Genomic DNA, 17,138 nt, shown 5'->3' on the forward strand with positions numbered 1-17,138 from the left:
AGGAGGAAAAGATTTGCACCAGATGGTAGCTATGGGGTGGTACTTAAAGATTTTTGCTTGACCTGCAATCTCCGTGGTAGATGAGTTATGCTTTTCTGACTGATGTAACTATATAGCAATGCAACTGGAGTGGAATCAGAGAGAACCTGGGCAACTTTGTTGAGAGATTTTGTTTCATCAAATCTTCTGTTTTATGTGCCTCCCCCAGTACTGTTTTCCCATTGTCCACCAAGAGCATTTTAATAAAGTCATACAGATAATTCCAGCATCTCTGTTGTCTAAACCTTGGTCTTTAGCTTGGGTGCACATTAGAATTCCCAGAAGAGTGTTAGCAAATATTGGTATCTGGATTCCAACCCCAGATATTCTGATGTAAGCTCCCCAGTGGTTCTATTATGTCTAGGAACAAAAATCTGGAAATGTTTTGCTTTATGCAAAGGATGTACTTTAACTTTGTCTCACGTATTATTCAGGGTAAAGTTGGTCTCACAATCAAAGGGACATCAGTAAATATGTATATTTGTACTATCACCACATGTCTGAACATTGTATAACTTCTCTTTGGTATTTGACTATTTTGGTATCAACCATGTATAAAAATAGCTAATGTGCAGTTACTATATAGTGCATTATATTTATGTTACCTCATGAATCCTTGAGTTTCCCTGGTGGCTCAACTGGTAAAGAATCCGCCTGCAACGCAGGAGACCTGGGTTCAGTCTCTGAATTGGGAAGATCCCCTGGAGAAGGGAATAGCTACCCACTCCAGTATTCTGGCCTGGAGAATTCCATACAGTCTATGGGGTTGCAAAGAATTGGACATGACTGAGCCACTTTCACTTTCATGAGTCCTTAAAGTTCAATGAAATAATCTTCATTTTGTTGATGAGAAAACTGAGGTGACAATCCCATGACACCAGTAAATAAAGCTAGGATTTCAAATCAGATAAATCAGATTTATCTGACTCCAGAGACGTGAGGTTACTAATAATATGTCTTCTCAAAGGATTCAACTGACCCTCTTCTGAAGAATATTAATTTATGGGTTAAAAATGAATGGTGCATGATTAAATCAAGATAAACTACATTGTTCCCGAAAAGAGATGTGAGTCCTTACCTGTCCAGACATAACTACCATCAACCTATGAAACCTATAACTACTGCGAACCTATGATTGAACCTAAGAAACTGAACCTTACTTTCCCACTATGGAAATGCTAAAAATACAGTGACATGCCACTAGCTTTGTGTTTTCTTTTTTTTAAGTTATGTATTTAATTTGGCTGCACCAGGTCTTAGGCATGTGGGATCTAGTTCCCCCGACCAGGGAAGGAACCTGGGCCCCCTGCATTGGAAGGCAGAGTCTTAGCCACTGGACCACCAGGGAAATCTCTCACTGGTTTTGTTTTTTAAAAACATACTCCCGGGTTTGTTTTTTTGTTTCCCTGACTAAGTTAAGTGAAAACAAAGTTGCTGTGTTTTCTGAATTTCCTAGGATGTGTCTGGCACATGATGATAGTGTATTGAATGATTGATAGCATTTTTTTTTAAAAGATAAGCAGCTAGTTACTAGTGTAATACTCCGTATCCAGACTTTCACCTATACAACCTGGTTTTCCTGAATGTTCATGGCACTGTGAATTGGGATCCTCTGCTGGGCATGTCTGCAACCTTTTCTCTGTGCCAGTTTCCCTATGTATCTTGGACTCACTGTGGTCATATCTCTGTGATCAAGCTTTGATTGCAAAATAATTCTCTTTTCCTCTTCAGATTGAAGAGAAGTACTTTATGTTCCAGGAGATAGTATCAGAGTGGACTATATAGTAACATTTTAGTTCTGTAGACCTTTCCCTCCTTTCTCTTGAAGGTAGTAGATCACAAGTACTTCCCTGTTGGCTCAGTGGTAAAGAATCCACCTGCTAATGCAGGAGATGCAGGTTCGATCCCTGAGTCAGGAAGATACCCTGGAGAAGGAAATGGCAACCCACTCCAGTATTTCTGCCTGCGAAAGCCCATGGACAGAGAAGACTGGTGGGCTACAGTCCATGGGGTTGCAAAAGAGTATCATACAACTTAGCGGCTAGAAAGCAACAGGTCTTAAAGCACTTTTGCCCCTCTATGTGTATCTTTGATGAAAATTGTTCACTATCCTAGGTTACTCTCAGTGTCGTAACATGTAGTAACCACAGCAGAACACCCTAAATCATGCTACATTTCTCAGTCAGGGGACACTGTGGTAAATAAATAAAAAAGCAGACTGTAAAGATTGGGAAAGGAATGCTGAAAAGAATTTCTTGGCTGAGGGGACTGAGAAGCTATTGTGATCTGCAAGAAGGCTGATTTGTTAGGACACAACTGTAGCACAGCTGGGGATATCTGGGGGTAAGAAATAAGTAAGGTTATTTGGAATGACCATCTTCCAAATAAAGTATGATTTATCACAAGATATTGAATATAGTTCCTTGTGCTATATGGTAGGACCTTGTGTATCCATTCACCATAACAGAGTTTGTTAACTGCTAATCCCAAACTTCCAAGCCATCTCTCCCCCAATTCCACTCTCTGAAGACTGTTCTCAGGCTGTGTTTCTCTTTTGTATATAAGTTACTTCATTTGTGTCATATTTTAGATTCCACATATAAGTGATATCATATGGTATTGGTCTTTGTCTGGTTTAACTTCATTCAGTATGGATACTTTCTAGGGTCATCCACCTTTCTACAAACCGCACTATTCCATTCTTTTTAATGGCTGAATAGTATTCCTTCCTACCTATACACATCTTCCTTCCCCATTTACCTTTCAGTCTACATTTGGGCTGTTTTCGACAGATTCATATTCTTACGCTCCTTTGCAGAGGCGTTTTTGGACGTTCCTCACCAGCGTGAAAATATCAGCATCATCTTTTTAAAAATCTGTTCCTTCTCAGCCATATTGTGAAGAAACATACTGAAGTGAACGTTCCTTTTTACGCAGAGCTTGAGTATTTACAAAATGCAAGTGTATTATCACATTTCATTCTCACAGCAACCTTGGAACATACGCTGTTCAGAACAAAGGCTCAGAGAAAGTTAGATAACTTCATTTGCCCAAGGTTTACACTGGTTTCTAAGTGGTAAAGCTGGCTGTGCCACGCGGTCCCGCCTGCATCTTAAAACCTGCCAAAAGCCCTGAGAACATACGATGTCGTTAAAAATTGGCCTCACACTATACATTGTCCTTACTCTGATCACGGAGAAGGACCTCAGAGGTATTTACGATCTTTGTCCCCAGATCTTTCCCTCCTGCCTCCGGAGGGAAGACCACCGTTTGAAAGGACTCGCGGGGACCGGGGTCCGCAGGGGAGCGCGGGCGGTGGGCGGGGCCGGGCGGGAGGCGCCGAGGGGCGGACACGGACACCGCCCACCGCGTCCGGGGACTCAGGGGGCTCGCGTCAGGGGTGGACTAAGTGGACCCCGAGGAGGGGTTGTGAGGGCGGGGAGGGTGTGTACAACGGAAGGGATTCACCACGCGGTTTCGAGTTGGGAACAGACCTCGCCCCTCCACCGGTTTCCCTTTCTCAGTGAGGACGGTTTGGGGGCGGGTGGGGAAGGCGCGTCCTCGAAGCGCCCTCGCGCTCCCATAGCCCTCCGGGTGCGCGCGCCCACCGCCTCGCCTCGACCCCAGAGGCCGCAAGGGCTGCGAATGGGGACAGGGCGCCTGAGGGGCGGGTCCCGACGCAGGTGTCAGATCCCCTCGGCCGGGTTCGACAGGCTGGCTAGCTGGCTCAGCCCCTCGCTCGCCGGCCGCCGCCCCCCCGGCCCGCGGCCGCGCCGCAGCAGCGCCTGGAGGGCGGGGCCGGGTGTTGCGCGCGGGTCCTCGGCACGCGGGCGGGCGGTGCGCGGCGCTTCGGTCTCAGGGAGCGCGGGGCGGCCCCCGCCGGCGTCGCGCGCGCTGTGTGAGAGCGGGGTCGCGCGCGCGCGCGCGCACGCCAGGCGAGTGAGGGAGTGTGAAGAGAGTGTGAGGGAGTAAGGAGCGGCCGGGGGTGAGTGTGTGTGGGGGGGGGGGTTGAGTGTGTGCCGGGGTGTGGGTGAGGGAGAGCCACACCAACCGCGCGGCTGTGAGCAAGGGGGCGGGGGGTGAGTGGGCGAGGGCGCCGGGCCTGGCTGCTGGAGTCGCGGCGGCGGCGGCAGCGGAGAAAGGAGGCGGCTCCCGGCATCCCGACCCCCTCCCCCTCCCCCTCCTCCCCTTCTCGGACTTCCAGCCCGCCTGGCCGCCCGCGCTGCCCTCAGAGGCCCCCAGCCCGGCGCCGCCGGCCAAGAGCGAGGGAGGAGCCGTCCGAGCCAGGTGAGCTGGACCCTCGCGTCCTTCCCCGGGGGTCGTGGCGAGAGGTGGAGGCGCTCCCGCCCTCCGCCTCACCCCCCCGCCCTCCGCCTCACCTCCCCCCCCCCGCTCCCCGCCCACCGCGGCCGAGTTGGGGCCGAACGTGCTCCGGAGGAGCCGGCCCGGGCCGGGGAGCCGCCGGAGGCCGGGCTTTGTGGAAGCCGGTGGTCGCCTCAGAGCCGGCGGCGGCGGGCGCGAGGCGGACCCCGGGCGGGGCGTGCGCGCCGAGAGGGGTTGAGGATGCCGGTGCGGGAAGCTGGAGGGAGGGAGGTGGCGGCGGCTTCGGACGCGGAGCAGTGCGGTCCCCCCTCGGCGAGGGGGTGTGGTGACCCGGGAAGGCGCGGCCGAGCCGCACACGCGTGGCGCTAACCTGTTCCCGGGAGTTCGGTAATCGCTGCCGCCCCTGGTGCCATCAGACGGATTCCTGTGGTGTGAGACCGAGGCGGGGGTGGTGATGGTCCTGCAGTTAATTCTGTTCTGATTTCACGGTTTCCTCCTTACGTTTTAGAAAGTGACAGCCATTCCTCGTTTTCCTTTTGACAGTCCTCTGGATAAGAATCGGGTGACATTTAATAATTCCTTGCCATGATTTGTTTTAAGGCATTTGACCATAATGCAAATCTTTTAACCACCCCCCCCCCCCAAATACAAAATAGTTAAGACGCTAATAACTTCAGATTTGCCTTACTAATTTGTCCTCATCTCTGGTAGCAGATTTGTTTTATCCCCCGTATGTGTGTGAATATAGATGGGGCGTTAATTCTCTTCTGGGAGTGGGATTTTTATACTAACCGTGCTCCATGTAACCTCCTTGTAAATTCTTTCATTGTGCTGTTTTCCCATTAATTACCAGACTTGTTCCCACATCTTTGTGGAGTTGGGTTAGATTTGAAATCTGTATGGAAACTGGGCAGCGTAATATGGAGGATTTTCTTTTTGTGGGCTTGATAGATTGATTATGGGCTGTTTATGAACAGACTTAAGTTTTAACTAACCATTAAAATGTAAATAGTGTTTATTTTAAACCTCACTTTGATAACATCGGATAGTTTCAAGGTCGTTGAAAAAAACAGTTGATTGTCCAAACACTTTTCAATATTCATTTGGATTAAAAACAGCCTCTGAAATTTCAGTCATGGAGAGTCACCATTTATTTTCTAACTTTCAGAATGAAAGGCTCTCATATAGTTGTAAGGTAGTGACAGTTAAAATTTCTTTTATATTGGTTACTGGATATTATTTGGTTGGTGTGTCAAAGGGGAGGGGGCCTATTCTGTTTTGACGTGATCTTTTGTTTTTTCTATTCTGTCTTGGTTAGCTATTAGTTTCCTTCTTCACCTGTCATAGATTTAGTTGTTAGTTTGGCAACATGGCTGATGTTTTTCTGGCTCTGTTTCCCTTGTTTTCTCTTATCTTCTCTTATCCTTGCCCCCAGGTGCTGGAGTCTGCTTGTTGGGGAAGGTGGGCAGTCTCTGCTTCTGAGAGCCAAGAAGGGGAACAGCAAATTCTGTCTTATGTTCAATCACATTGAGAGTCCTCTACTTAGTCAAGAGCCAGTTTTCTCATCCTGCCTTTCTCCCTGCAGGGGGTAAGGAGCTGTTAAATATCAAACTTCAAGACTTGTGGCTACCAGCTAAAATTCCACTGATCTTAGTTTCTGGTTATGATATCCATGCGTGCTCAGCTGTGTTCAGCTCCTTGCTGCGACCTCATGGGCTGCAGCCCTCTGTCCATGGGATTCTTCGGTCAAGAATACTGGAGTATTCCCACTCCATGGGATCTTTCTGACCCAGGGATCTAACCTGGGAAGCCCAGTTCCTGGTTGGATAAGTTAATCATTTCTCCTGTTTCATCTTGAATATGACACCTAGGGATGGAGGAGAGAGTAACAACAAGAAATTATCCCCCCCCTTTCCCTTCTCATTTTGTCCTCTTTTGCTCACCAGAGGGAAATTACCAGCAGTATTTTATAAATATTCTAACACTTCCTAGCCATATTGTAAAGAAAGTTCTAAAGTGAAGGTTCGTTTTTTCCTCTGAACACCAACCAAGCTTAGTGCATTACTTTGTTGGGACACAAGATGAAACATATCTTTCAAATTATCTCCCAATTTTTACTTTCCCCTATTTGTAGTCACCTGGAATTTGCTACTGGATAAGTCACTAGACTGATCTCAAGTTGTCTCTTCTCCCTCTGATCTGAAGGACTGAACACTGGGCCAGATCAGGGGAATGGGACAGAGCAGAATGAATTGTTCCACACTTTGGGACATAACATTTTCCTCTGGGGAGCAGATAGAAAGCTAAATACAGAAAATGGGTGGAGAAAGAACATCTGTACCTGTGAACAACCCATGAAGAGAGAGAAAATTGAGTTTTATTGTATGTTGTTTGCTGATAGCTGTTTTCTTGGTGGGGGAGTACTTAAGTGATGTAGATTTGTAGAGACTTTATGGCTGGTTAGTTTTTGAAGAGTGCTCTCTGCAAGTGTATTGTCATAAGCATTTGAGAAAAGAACCTTTAGAAGTGTTATTTAATTGAGGGAGTAGATTATGATAAGGACAATGAAAAAAGTAGTAGTATTCAATGTTAGCTGTACTGGCATGTGCAGTTGTTTCAAGAGAGGTTGAATAGGGGAGATTAGGTGCAGAGGTTGGGTAAATTGTCTTTCAGTGCTTGGGAATTTTCCTGCTTGTCATATTTTTAGGGTCATTAAGAAATAATACCTTCAAAAATATGTTTATTATATACTTTAGATTTATGTGCCGTACATATCTGTGTAAGTGTTCAGCTTGCAGAAAAGGACTGATTTTCTGGCTTCGTGGTAACTGATGCCATGGTGTTGTTTTCAGTGTTTTCTTTTCCAGTGTTTTTTCCCTTTCAAAATTGGCTTGGAGGACAAAAGCCACAGAGCTAGCCAGCTCTACTCCCTTAGAGTCTGGTGTGCATGGAACCCATCTGCTTATATCTTTTTTCCTCTCCTTACTGACCCTAACCCTAGCCCCTACTTAATTGTTAACAAAAGTAATTATTTCAATATCAGTTGTATAACAAGGATGGGAAGTAGCAGTAGGTTTGGGTTGTTTGTTTTTTATGAGAAACTAAAACTTAAATTTCTAACAGTTACATTGAGATATTATGTGGCAGTTTGCTTGGTGTTGGTGTTTAATATTGAAAATAGCTATGTTTTTTTAATCTCCAGTTATACTTCAGTATAACAAATTCCTTTAAAGTAACTCCCTAACTCTTAACCCTGTCCTTTCTGAGGTTCTGTGCTTCCCATTGGGGATATTAGTAGAGAATAAAATAGATGGGGATTCTGTCCTCATAAAGTGTATGGTTTAACTTCATTGTTCTCTGTTCTTTGCCCTGTCAGTGACTTCTCTCTTCAGTGTCTTGAGGAGTCTACTCTATCTGTGAATTGATGAGTTAGCAGAACAAATTTGTGTGAATATTGTTATGCCAATTTTTTTTTACTACCTTTCTTTCAAAAGTGACAGCACACCACAAAATGTGGTAAAAACAAACAAAAACTGCCCCTTAAATGTTTTTGTTCTGTTCAGCTTAACAGTCCTCCTTTCTCTCTTGTCTTTCTTAACCACTTATAATACTAGCTCTTACCTTCATGTTATTAGAAATAAAAAGATAGAGCATGGATTGGCTATATAAGATCAGACCTGTTCTTACTGCTCTGCTCTTCTGTATTTGGCATCATTTCAGTCTTTTGATACTTTATCAGAAAACTGCATCTTGAAAATACATATGCATTTGCCCAATTATAGCAGCATTGGAATTCTTCCCTGATGTTTTGGAGTTCTCAGTTGTTAGCTTATTCCTTTGACATGTGATGTAATTAACTGTATCCGTAAAGCCTTATTGAATATATTAACAGCTTCCCAATTGTTTTTTTCAGCATAGTGTCGAGAAAGAAAATTTGGAAAGAAGCCCCAACATTTAACATGTTAAATGTGATGAACTTTGAGCTGTACTGTGCATTGCATCTCAGGAACATTTTTGAAATTTTGTGCCACGTTCCAGAGATACTCTGATGTAACATTTCTCTGTTAAGTGAAATCATTAGAAATGTTATTTGGATTCCAGAGAAAACATAGGTTTTCTTTATACCACAAAGCATTTTAAGGATTTTAGTAACTAACCTACAGATTATTTAAAGGTAGCATTTCAGGCCCTTTAGTTGGGAATGTGTGAACATTTGCATGTTAATTTGTTCCTGACAATTTTTTCTTCCTTTTTCCTGTTTTCTTTTTACGGTATAGTATACACCTAAATTTTGCCATCTTAAGAGTTTAGTGGTATTAAGTACACATATATTGTGCAGCCACCACCATAGCCATCTCCAGAACTCTTTTCTTTGTCCTGCATTGTCGACAACCTGTACCCATAAACATTTAACTCCCCAGTCTCAGGGCCCCAGCCATTAACAGCCATCATTATGCTTTCTGTCTCTGTGAGTTTGAGTACTCTAGTACTGGAGCATAAGATTCATTCATATTAAGCATGTAACAGAATCTGATGTCTTTCAAAGACATTGTATGTATAGTGCATTTTTATTTATTCATCTGGCATAAAGGTGGCTTGCATCTGCCCTTGAGCTCTTGTGATAATGCTGCATGTGTGTACAAATACCTCTTTAAGACTCAGCTTTCAGTTCTTCTGGGTATATACCTAAAAGTGGAATTCCTGGATTGTATGTTGATTCTATTTTTAATTTTTTGAGGAACTGCCATACTGTTTTCCATAGCAGCTGCACTATTTAACATTCCCACCAACAGTTTGCAAGGCTTCCAGTTTCTCCACATCCTCCCCAACACTTGTTATTTTCTGTTGTTATTGTTCTTTTTTTCTTTTTGATAGTAATCATCCTGTGTGTGGGGTAGTTTCATGTTTTTGTTTGCATTTTCCTAGTGCTTAGTCATACTGAACACTTTCTTGTTCATGACATTTTAACATCAGGTCATTTTTAGTTCTCTGATGGCTGAGACTTCATTTCTTACCATGATTTTCAGTGTCTTCAGATAAAGTGCATAGTAGATACTCATTAATTAAATGTATTATGCAATTGACTGTTTTGTATATTTAGTAGTTTATCTTTTTTGACTATAAATGAATCCCCAGATATCATTGACATAAGTTAAATTTATTTCTTCCTCATGAAAAAGAGATAGTAAACAGTTTAAGGCTATGGCACTGTGCAGTCAAGTTCTTCTAACATGTAGCTGTGCTTTTCTTAGAATTGACTTACTCCAAATGGATGTTAGAGATACATAACAACTGGAGCAAGGACCAAGGAAGAGTACATCCTTTGAGTATGCTTCCTGAAAGTTGGAGTGCAGTACTTTGACTCAGTGCTCTTTGATCACATTTAGTTGCGAGAAAACCTAGGGAATACAAATAAAGGTTCTTAGTCCTATGACACTTTGCTCAGCTAGATATCAGATACATTATTGCTGAGGGGTAAGAAGATAGTGGATATTGGGAAGCAAGTGGCAGTCTCTGCTATCCAGTATGTGGAATTTGAAGTGACTCTGGGCTCTTCCTCTTTCTAATTTAGACAAGTGACCTCTCTGCTAGTTTAGCTTCACCTGCCAAATGATGATAATAATGTGTCATGGGGAAGATTGTGAGGATTAAATGAGAAGATACAAATAAACTGTCTAACATCGTATTTGGTACATGTAAGCACTCAAAAGTGAATTTATTTTCTTTATTTAAATTCCCTTCAGTATCTTTAAGTATCAAAGTAGTTCAGAGAAATTGAAAAACCTGAATCCCAGTCTTGGATCTACTATTGTGATATCTTGGGCAGGTCATCCCTTTAAGATGGGATATGTTATGCCTGTGTTTCTCACATAATTATATGTGGACCAAATGACATTCACATAGTTGTGTGCAGATTAAATAACAAAATATAGGGACTTCCCTGGCAGTCCAGTGGTTAAGACTTCCCCTTCCAGTGTAGGGGGTGTATGTTCCATCCCTGGTGGAGAAGCTAAGCTACCACATATCTCTCCACCAAAAGACTGAAACATAAAACAGAAGCAATATTGTAGCAAATTTTCAAATAAAGTCCAATATTGTAGCAAATTTTCAAATTTTCAATAAAAATATTCCACAACAACAATCTTAATAAAAAGGTGGGGGGAATGTTTTGTGAACTATAAATGGAGAATGTTTTTAAACCCACTTGTATGCATTGTTTTGCTTTTTGTCTTTGCTTATGTTTCTTTGTATAAAAGGGGGAATTTATAGGTGCTTGTTTATATGTTCCAAAGTGTTGCCTTTCTTTACCTTCATTGTTTTCTGTTTCTGTGTAGACACTCAGTGTTTTACTGTTTTTCTTATGTCTTTTGATGGAGGGTCCCTATTGAGTCTGTACAGAAAAATGGCTATCCTCTCATTTTTTCACCCCCCAAATCATGTGTACACGTTTTTTAAAAAAGGGTGTCATATGGAGAGCGTGAATGAATGTGTCATATAAAATTTGGAAAATTAGCTATTTGCTGTTTTTTGAGGTATAGTCTTTCAAGAATAATGAGGGGACTGTCATACATTTCTTTTCTATCACTGTAATCTTTGATTAATACCTAACCTCCTGCTCCTACTTTCAAAGCATTTCAGTCTACCATCAAGTTAATGTGCTGATGAAAATGGTGTCCAAACAGTGATATTATTGTTAAAGTGGCATCTTAGCTAAAGGATGAGATTTTAGAGGAAGTACCTCTGCAAGTTTCAAAGGGACAGTCGTTTAGTGGGTAATGGGATAACAGGTGTATAACACTTCAGAAAACTGTATTTATTCATTGGTTTGGCTGCCCTGGGTCTTAGTTGTGAAAGATGGCATCTTTAATTATGGCATTTGGGATTTAGTTCCTTGACCAGGGGTTGAATCTGCGCCCCCTGCATGAGGAGCACAGAGTCTTAGCCATTGGACCACGAGGGAAGCCCCCAGGTCTAACACTACTAATTGATTGATTGAGACTCTTCTGAGGTTTTCATTTTATCATTCATTTTCTTTTGTGGTGGTTGTTCAGTTTCTTGAGTCATGTCCGACTCTTTCAGACCCCATAGACTGCAGAGTTTGCTGAAATTCACGTACGTTGAGTTGGTGATGCTATCTGACCATCTCATCCTCAATCTCCCTCTTCTCCTTTTGCCTTCAAGCCTTCCCATCATCAGGGTCTTTTCCAATGAGTTGGCTCTATGCATCAGGATAATAAAATATTGGAGTTTCAGCTTCAGCATCAGTCCTTCCAATGAATATTCAGGACTCATTTCCTTTAGGATGGACTGGTTAGATCTCCTTGAAGTCCAAGGGACTCTCTCGAGAGTCTTCTCCGACACCACAGTTCAAAAGCATCAATTCTTCAGTGCTCAGCTTTCTTTATAGTCCAAGTCTCACATCTATACATGACTATTGGAAAAACCATAGCTTTGACTAGACAGACCTTTGTTGGCAAAGTAATGTCTCTGCTTTTTAATATGCTCTCTAGGTTGGCCATAACTTTTCTTCCAAGGACCAAGCGTCTTTTAATTTCATGGCTGCAGTCACCATCTGCAGTGATTTTGGAGCCCCCCAAAATAAAGTCTGTCACTGTTTCCACTGTTTCCCCATCTATTTGCCATGAAGTGATGGGACCAGATGCCATGATCTTGGTTTTCTGCATGTTGAATTTTCAGCCACCTTTTTCACTCTCCTCTTTCACTTTCATCAAGAGGCTCTTTAGTTCTTCACATTCTGCCATAAGGGTGGTGTCATCTGCATATCTGAGGTTATTGATATTTCTCCCGGCAGTCTTGATTCCAGCTTGTGCTTCCTCCAGCCCAGCGTTTCTCATGATGTACTCTGCATATAAGTTAAATAAGCAGGGTGACAGTATATAGCCTTGACGTATTCCTTTTCCTATTTGGAACCAGTCTGTTGTTCCATGTCCAGTTATAACTGTTGCTTCCTGACCTGCATGCAGATTTCTCAAGAGGCAGGTCAGGTGGTCTGGTATTCCCAGCTCTTTGAGAATTTTCCACAGTTTGTTGTGATCCACACAGTCAAAGGCTTTGGCATAGTCAATAAAGCAGAAATAGATGTTTTTCTGGAACTCTCTTGCTTTTTTAATGATCCAGTGGATGTTGGCAATTTGATCTCTGGTTCCTCTGCCTTTTCTAAGTCCAGCTTGAACATCTGGAAGATCACGTATTGTTGAAGCCTGGCTTGGAGAATTTTGAGCAGTACTTTGCTAGCGTGTGAGATGAGTGCAATTGTGTGGTAGTTTGAACATTCTTTGGCGTTGCCTTTCTTTGGGATTGGAATGAAAACTGACCTTTTCCAGTCCTGTGGCCACTGCTGAGTTTTCCAAATTTGCTGGCATATTGGGTGCAGCACTTTCTTTTTTTTTTTTTTTTTTAATTTTATTTATTTATTTTTTATTTATTAGTTGGAGGCTAATTACTTCACAACATTTCAGTGGGCACTTTCACAGCATCATCTTTTAGGATTTGAAATAGCTCAACTGGAATTCCATCACCTCCACTAGCTTTGTTTGTAGTGATGCTTCCTAAGGCCCACTTGACTTCACATTCCAGGATGTCTGGCTCTAGGTGAATGATCATACCATTGTGATTATCTGCATCATGAAGATCTTTTTTGTATAGTTCTTCTGTGTATTCACCTCTTCTTAATATCTTCTGCTTCTGTTAGGCCCATACCATTTCTGTCCTTTATTGTGCCCATCTATCCATGAAATGTTTCCTTGTCTAATTTTCTTGAAGAGATCTCTAGTCTTTTCTATTCTATTGTTTTCCTCTGTTCTTTGCACTGATCATTGGGGAAGGCTTTCTTATCTGTCCTTGCTATTCTTTGGAACTCTGCATTCACATGGGTATAGCTTTCCTTTTCTCCTTTGCTCTTTTGCTTCTCTTCTTTTCACAGCTATTTGTAAGGCCTCCTCAGACAGCGATATTGCCTTTTTGCATTTCTTTTTCTTGGGGGCGGTCTTGATTACTGCCTCCTGTACAGTGTCACAAACCTCCGTCCCTAGTTCTTCAGGCACTCTATCAGATCTAATCCCTTGAGTCTATTCCTCATTTCCACTGTATAATCATACGGGATTTGATTTAGGTCATACCTGAATGGTCTAGTGGTTTTCTCTACTTTCTTCGATTTAAGTCTGTAGTCACCATATACACAGTGATTTTGGAACACAGGAAAAGAAAGTCTGTCACTTTTTCCATTTTATCCCCTTCTGTTTGCCATGAAATTATGGGACTGGATGCCATGATCTTAGTTTTTTGAATGTTGTGTTTTAAGCCAGCTTTTTCACTCTCCTCATTTACTGTCATCGAGGGGCTCTTTAGTTCTTTATTTTCTGTACCTTTAATAAATCGCACCCTCCACCACCACATATACATACTAAAGTGTTTCTTCCTTTCTCTCATCCTTCTTAATGCTTTTGTCCCTCTGCCTCTTATTCCCACTCTTATTTGTAACAGTAATACAGTCCCACCTCTTATAGAGACCTTTGGATAAGACAAGGAAAGGAAAAAGGATAAATTTCATATATATTCCAAATTGTGTTTTCTTGGGTTTGGGGGGGAGGAGGGAAGCATTAGAATTTATTGAGAGAAAAGCATTGATAATCAGATCCTTGGTTAAAAACCTTAAGCATAATAAAGTAGGTGTTAAAAGTTTTAATTGAAGTCAATATAGGTGGGTAGTATGATTTGGAGGGACGTTGTTGGGACTGAAGGAACATCTTTGGAAATTCAGGCTATTCTATTTAGTATCACTTAATAAAAAAAAATAGGTGCATTTTTTAATTGTATTAACGTACATTTCTTAATCTGTAAATGGTTACTGTAATCAGTTCAGTTTAATTGCTCAGTTGTGTCTGACTCTTTGCGACCCCATGGACTGTAGCACTCCAGGCTTCCATGTCCATCACCAACTTTGGAGCTTGCTCAAACTCATGTCCATCGAATCAGTGATGTCATCCAACCATTTCATCCTCTGTCGTCTCCCCCCCCCCCGCCCCACGCCCCTGCCTTCAATCTTTCCCAGCGTCAGGGTCTTTTGAAATGAGTCAGTTCTTCCCATCAGGTGTCCCAAGTATTGGAATTTCGGCTTCAGGATCAGTCCTTCCAATGAATATTCAGGGCTGATTTCCTTTAGGATGGACTGGTTGGATCTCCTTGCAGTCCAAGGGACTCTCAAGGATCTTCTCCAACACCACAGTTCAAAAGCATCAATTCTTCAGTGCTCAGCTTTCTTTATAGTCCAACTCTCACATCCATACATGACTACTGGGAAAACCATAGTAATATGGTACTTTGACTAGTAATATCCAAGGTTTAATTTGAAGTAATGTTCATTTAACTTTCAGTTTTTAAATAATTCATTATTCAGTTTGGAGTTTGATAAGGCATGTCATTAACATCTTTAAACATTGTGATTCTATTAGATCATCTGTTTATAATATATATCATGTCTCTCACACACACACACACACACACAGAGTTGATTCTTGAACAGCGTGGCTTGAACTGTGCAAATCCAATTCAGTAAAATTGGAATTTTATTGAAATTCAATCCATATTCAATAAATATGTATTATAGTTCTTTGCTTGCTTAACTGAGGCAGTAGTGGGAGGCACTGAGTTAGGGATGCCCATTAGGCACATTAAAACAGGATCTGAAATTCAGTTGAACTCCTGGTTGGAAAAATATATTTAGTAGGTCAGTGGTAGTAGTTGAAGCTGGGCTAAGAATGAGTTTTCTAGAGAATGGAAAGAAAGATTTCAGAATGAAGCCCTGGGGATTATGTACAGGAGGAGGGCTGTCAGGAGAAAAGAGTTAGAGAAGATAATAGGCAAAGACTGACTGTTCACACATTTGTTATTTGTCTGTATAAACCGGATCCAGCTCCTGTATTTCACATCCAGGACAGAATGATGTCATTGAAAGCATATCTGTAGTAATTGCCAAATGGAGTAAATCCTAGTTTTGATGTAAGTGTATATATATTTTTCCCAACATTTTTTCCTTTTCTGTCTTCTTATTCTGAGTTCATTTGATGTATCTTATCTGGAATAAAGATTTTTTCTAGTAGTAAGAGATGTCCTTAATATTATCAGATGCTGGACTGTGATTTTGCTTTTTCCTTAGCAGAATAATTACCATTGGGAAGAGGCCTCTCAAGAAAAATAAATGAAGAAGCATCTTAGGATTCTCATTTAATTAGCCTTGCCTGGATTATTGGAAGATAACAGATAAAGATAAATTGGTGTGCTTATCCATAATTTTCACAGAAAAACTATCTCTAATATAAAATTAAATTTTATAAATTTCCTCTATTTCAAAAATGCTATTTTAGCATTCACTTAGTATCTGATATTTATATATCATTTTCCTTGGTACTTTTAGATGAAGAGGATGATAGTTAGTAGATCTGATTTTACATTCCAAGAAGAAAAATAAGCTCCTATGTGGACATTTGCAAATGCTGTATTTATCTTACACTCTTGGAGAATAAATTCTTCTCATACAGATATATTATTGGGTAGCCAGACTTACTCAGTTAAATGTCAGGGGAAAAGGGGGAAACCATTTTATTTTACAAGGGACCCTTTCTTGTCATTGATTGATTGATTGCTGTGTGGCACAGCTTGCAAGTTCTTAGTTACCCAACAAGGGATTCACCTTGTGCCCCCTGCAGTGGAAGCAGAGTCTTAACCACTGGACCTCCAGGGAATTCCCTCCTGTCTTTTAAAATAGTGAATATGATTTGAACTTCAAGGTAGTCCTTTTATTGGCATACTTTGGGCTCCTAGGCTGTGTAGATTTATGGTTATGCTTTTGACTTTTTATCGTTTTCCTTCATGTTAAGAGGTTGGGAAAAAGAAAAGTAGATGTTTTAAAATAATAGGGGAGGAGACACCAATCTATTAGTCTGTGGCGCATAGGAGTGCATTGGTGGCCTCTCAGGCCAGGAGGGGCTATATGGATGGGGACAGTTGGGGACACAGAGCCTGTGCCTTTGTGGTTGGCGTCTTCACTTGCCTGTTTCCTGCGTTACATTGTCACATGGTTAGATGTGGATCCCAATGGAACAGCCTGAAAAAGACAAACAGCCACTGTAGCAGCATCCCTGAGCACCAAGCCACTTACCCTCCTATGAAAACTGGAGTGGACCATTGAGCAAAGAAGACGTTGTACCCTTTCAGTCTCTGGCAATAAGTGGTCTCTGGAGATGAGTAAGATTGTAGTAGATAAAAATCTAGACAGGTGTCATTTGAAGATACCAACACCAATGGAACAGTAAGGTGGATGGTTAAACACACTTTGCCTTTTATAACCTGGTGATGCCATTGACTTGGTGTACAGGAAGACTGAGTTGGAACACAGTGTTGCCACATACCTCTGCAAAACTACAAGAAAACCAGGGCATAACAATATTCTGAAGATTTTTAAGTGTTGTACATGAGGATATGTCAGTGCAGCACAGGGTGACAACCACCATGTTGTCTGCCACTTAGGTGGGCTTTGAGGAACCATAGCCATTGACATCATCAACGTAGTCTCTACCTTCTTCTGCAGGGTAATAGCATTCTTCCAGTTCTGCATTAGGGGGTTCAGGCAACCCTCCTTGAAAAGCTGGGGTGCATTTGTGGCAATCTTTGCTTCACCTCACCCAGACAGAGAGGTAACATCGTTTTCTTTCTTAGAACCCTGGGTGCAAGAGGATTTAGAGCCTCTTCATTAAAAA

The 17,138-nt window shown here is 42.0% G+C and overlaps 1 protein-coding gene across 7 annotated transcripts in view; it reads left to right on the forward strand.

The window, feature by feature from the left end:
* Positions 1–3,438: 3,438 nt before the first annotated feature.
* RIMKLB (ribosomal modification protein rimK like family member B) overlaps positions 3,439–17,138 on the forward strand; it is a 39,443-nt gene continuing 25,743 nt past the window's right edge. Inside the window, exons 1-2 of one of the 7 annotated variants that reach the window (XM_043881312.1) lie at positions 3,528–3,562; positions 4,244–4,326. The gene's annotated coding sequence lies outside the window, so the exon portion shown is untranslated. Of the gene's footprint in view, positions 3,563–3,665; positions 4,025–4,243; positions 4,327–4,583; positions 4,750–5,327; positions 5,951–17,138 lie in introns of those variants that run through there. The other 6 variants (XM_043881311.1, XM_043881315.1, XM_043881317.1 and 3 more) reach the window with 6 other exon arrangements.

Source organism: Cervus elaphus, chromosome 22 (genome assembly GCF_910594005.1).
Source record: "Cervus elaphus chromosome 22, mCerEla1.1, whole genome shotgun sequence".
In the NCBI taxonomy this organism is placed as follows: Eukaryota; Metazoa; Chordata; class Mammalia; order Artiodactyla; family Cervidae; genus Cervus; species Cervus elaphus.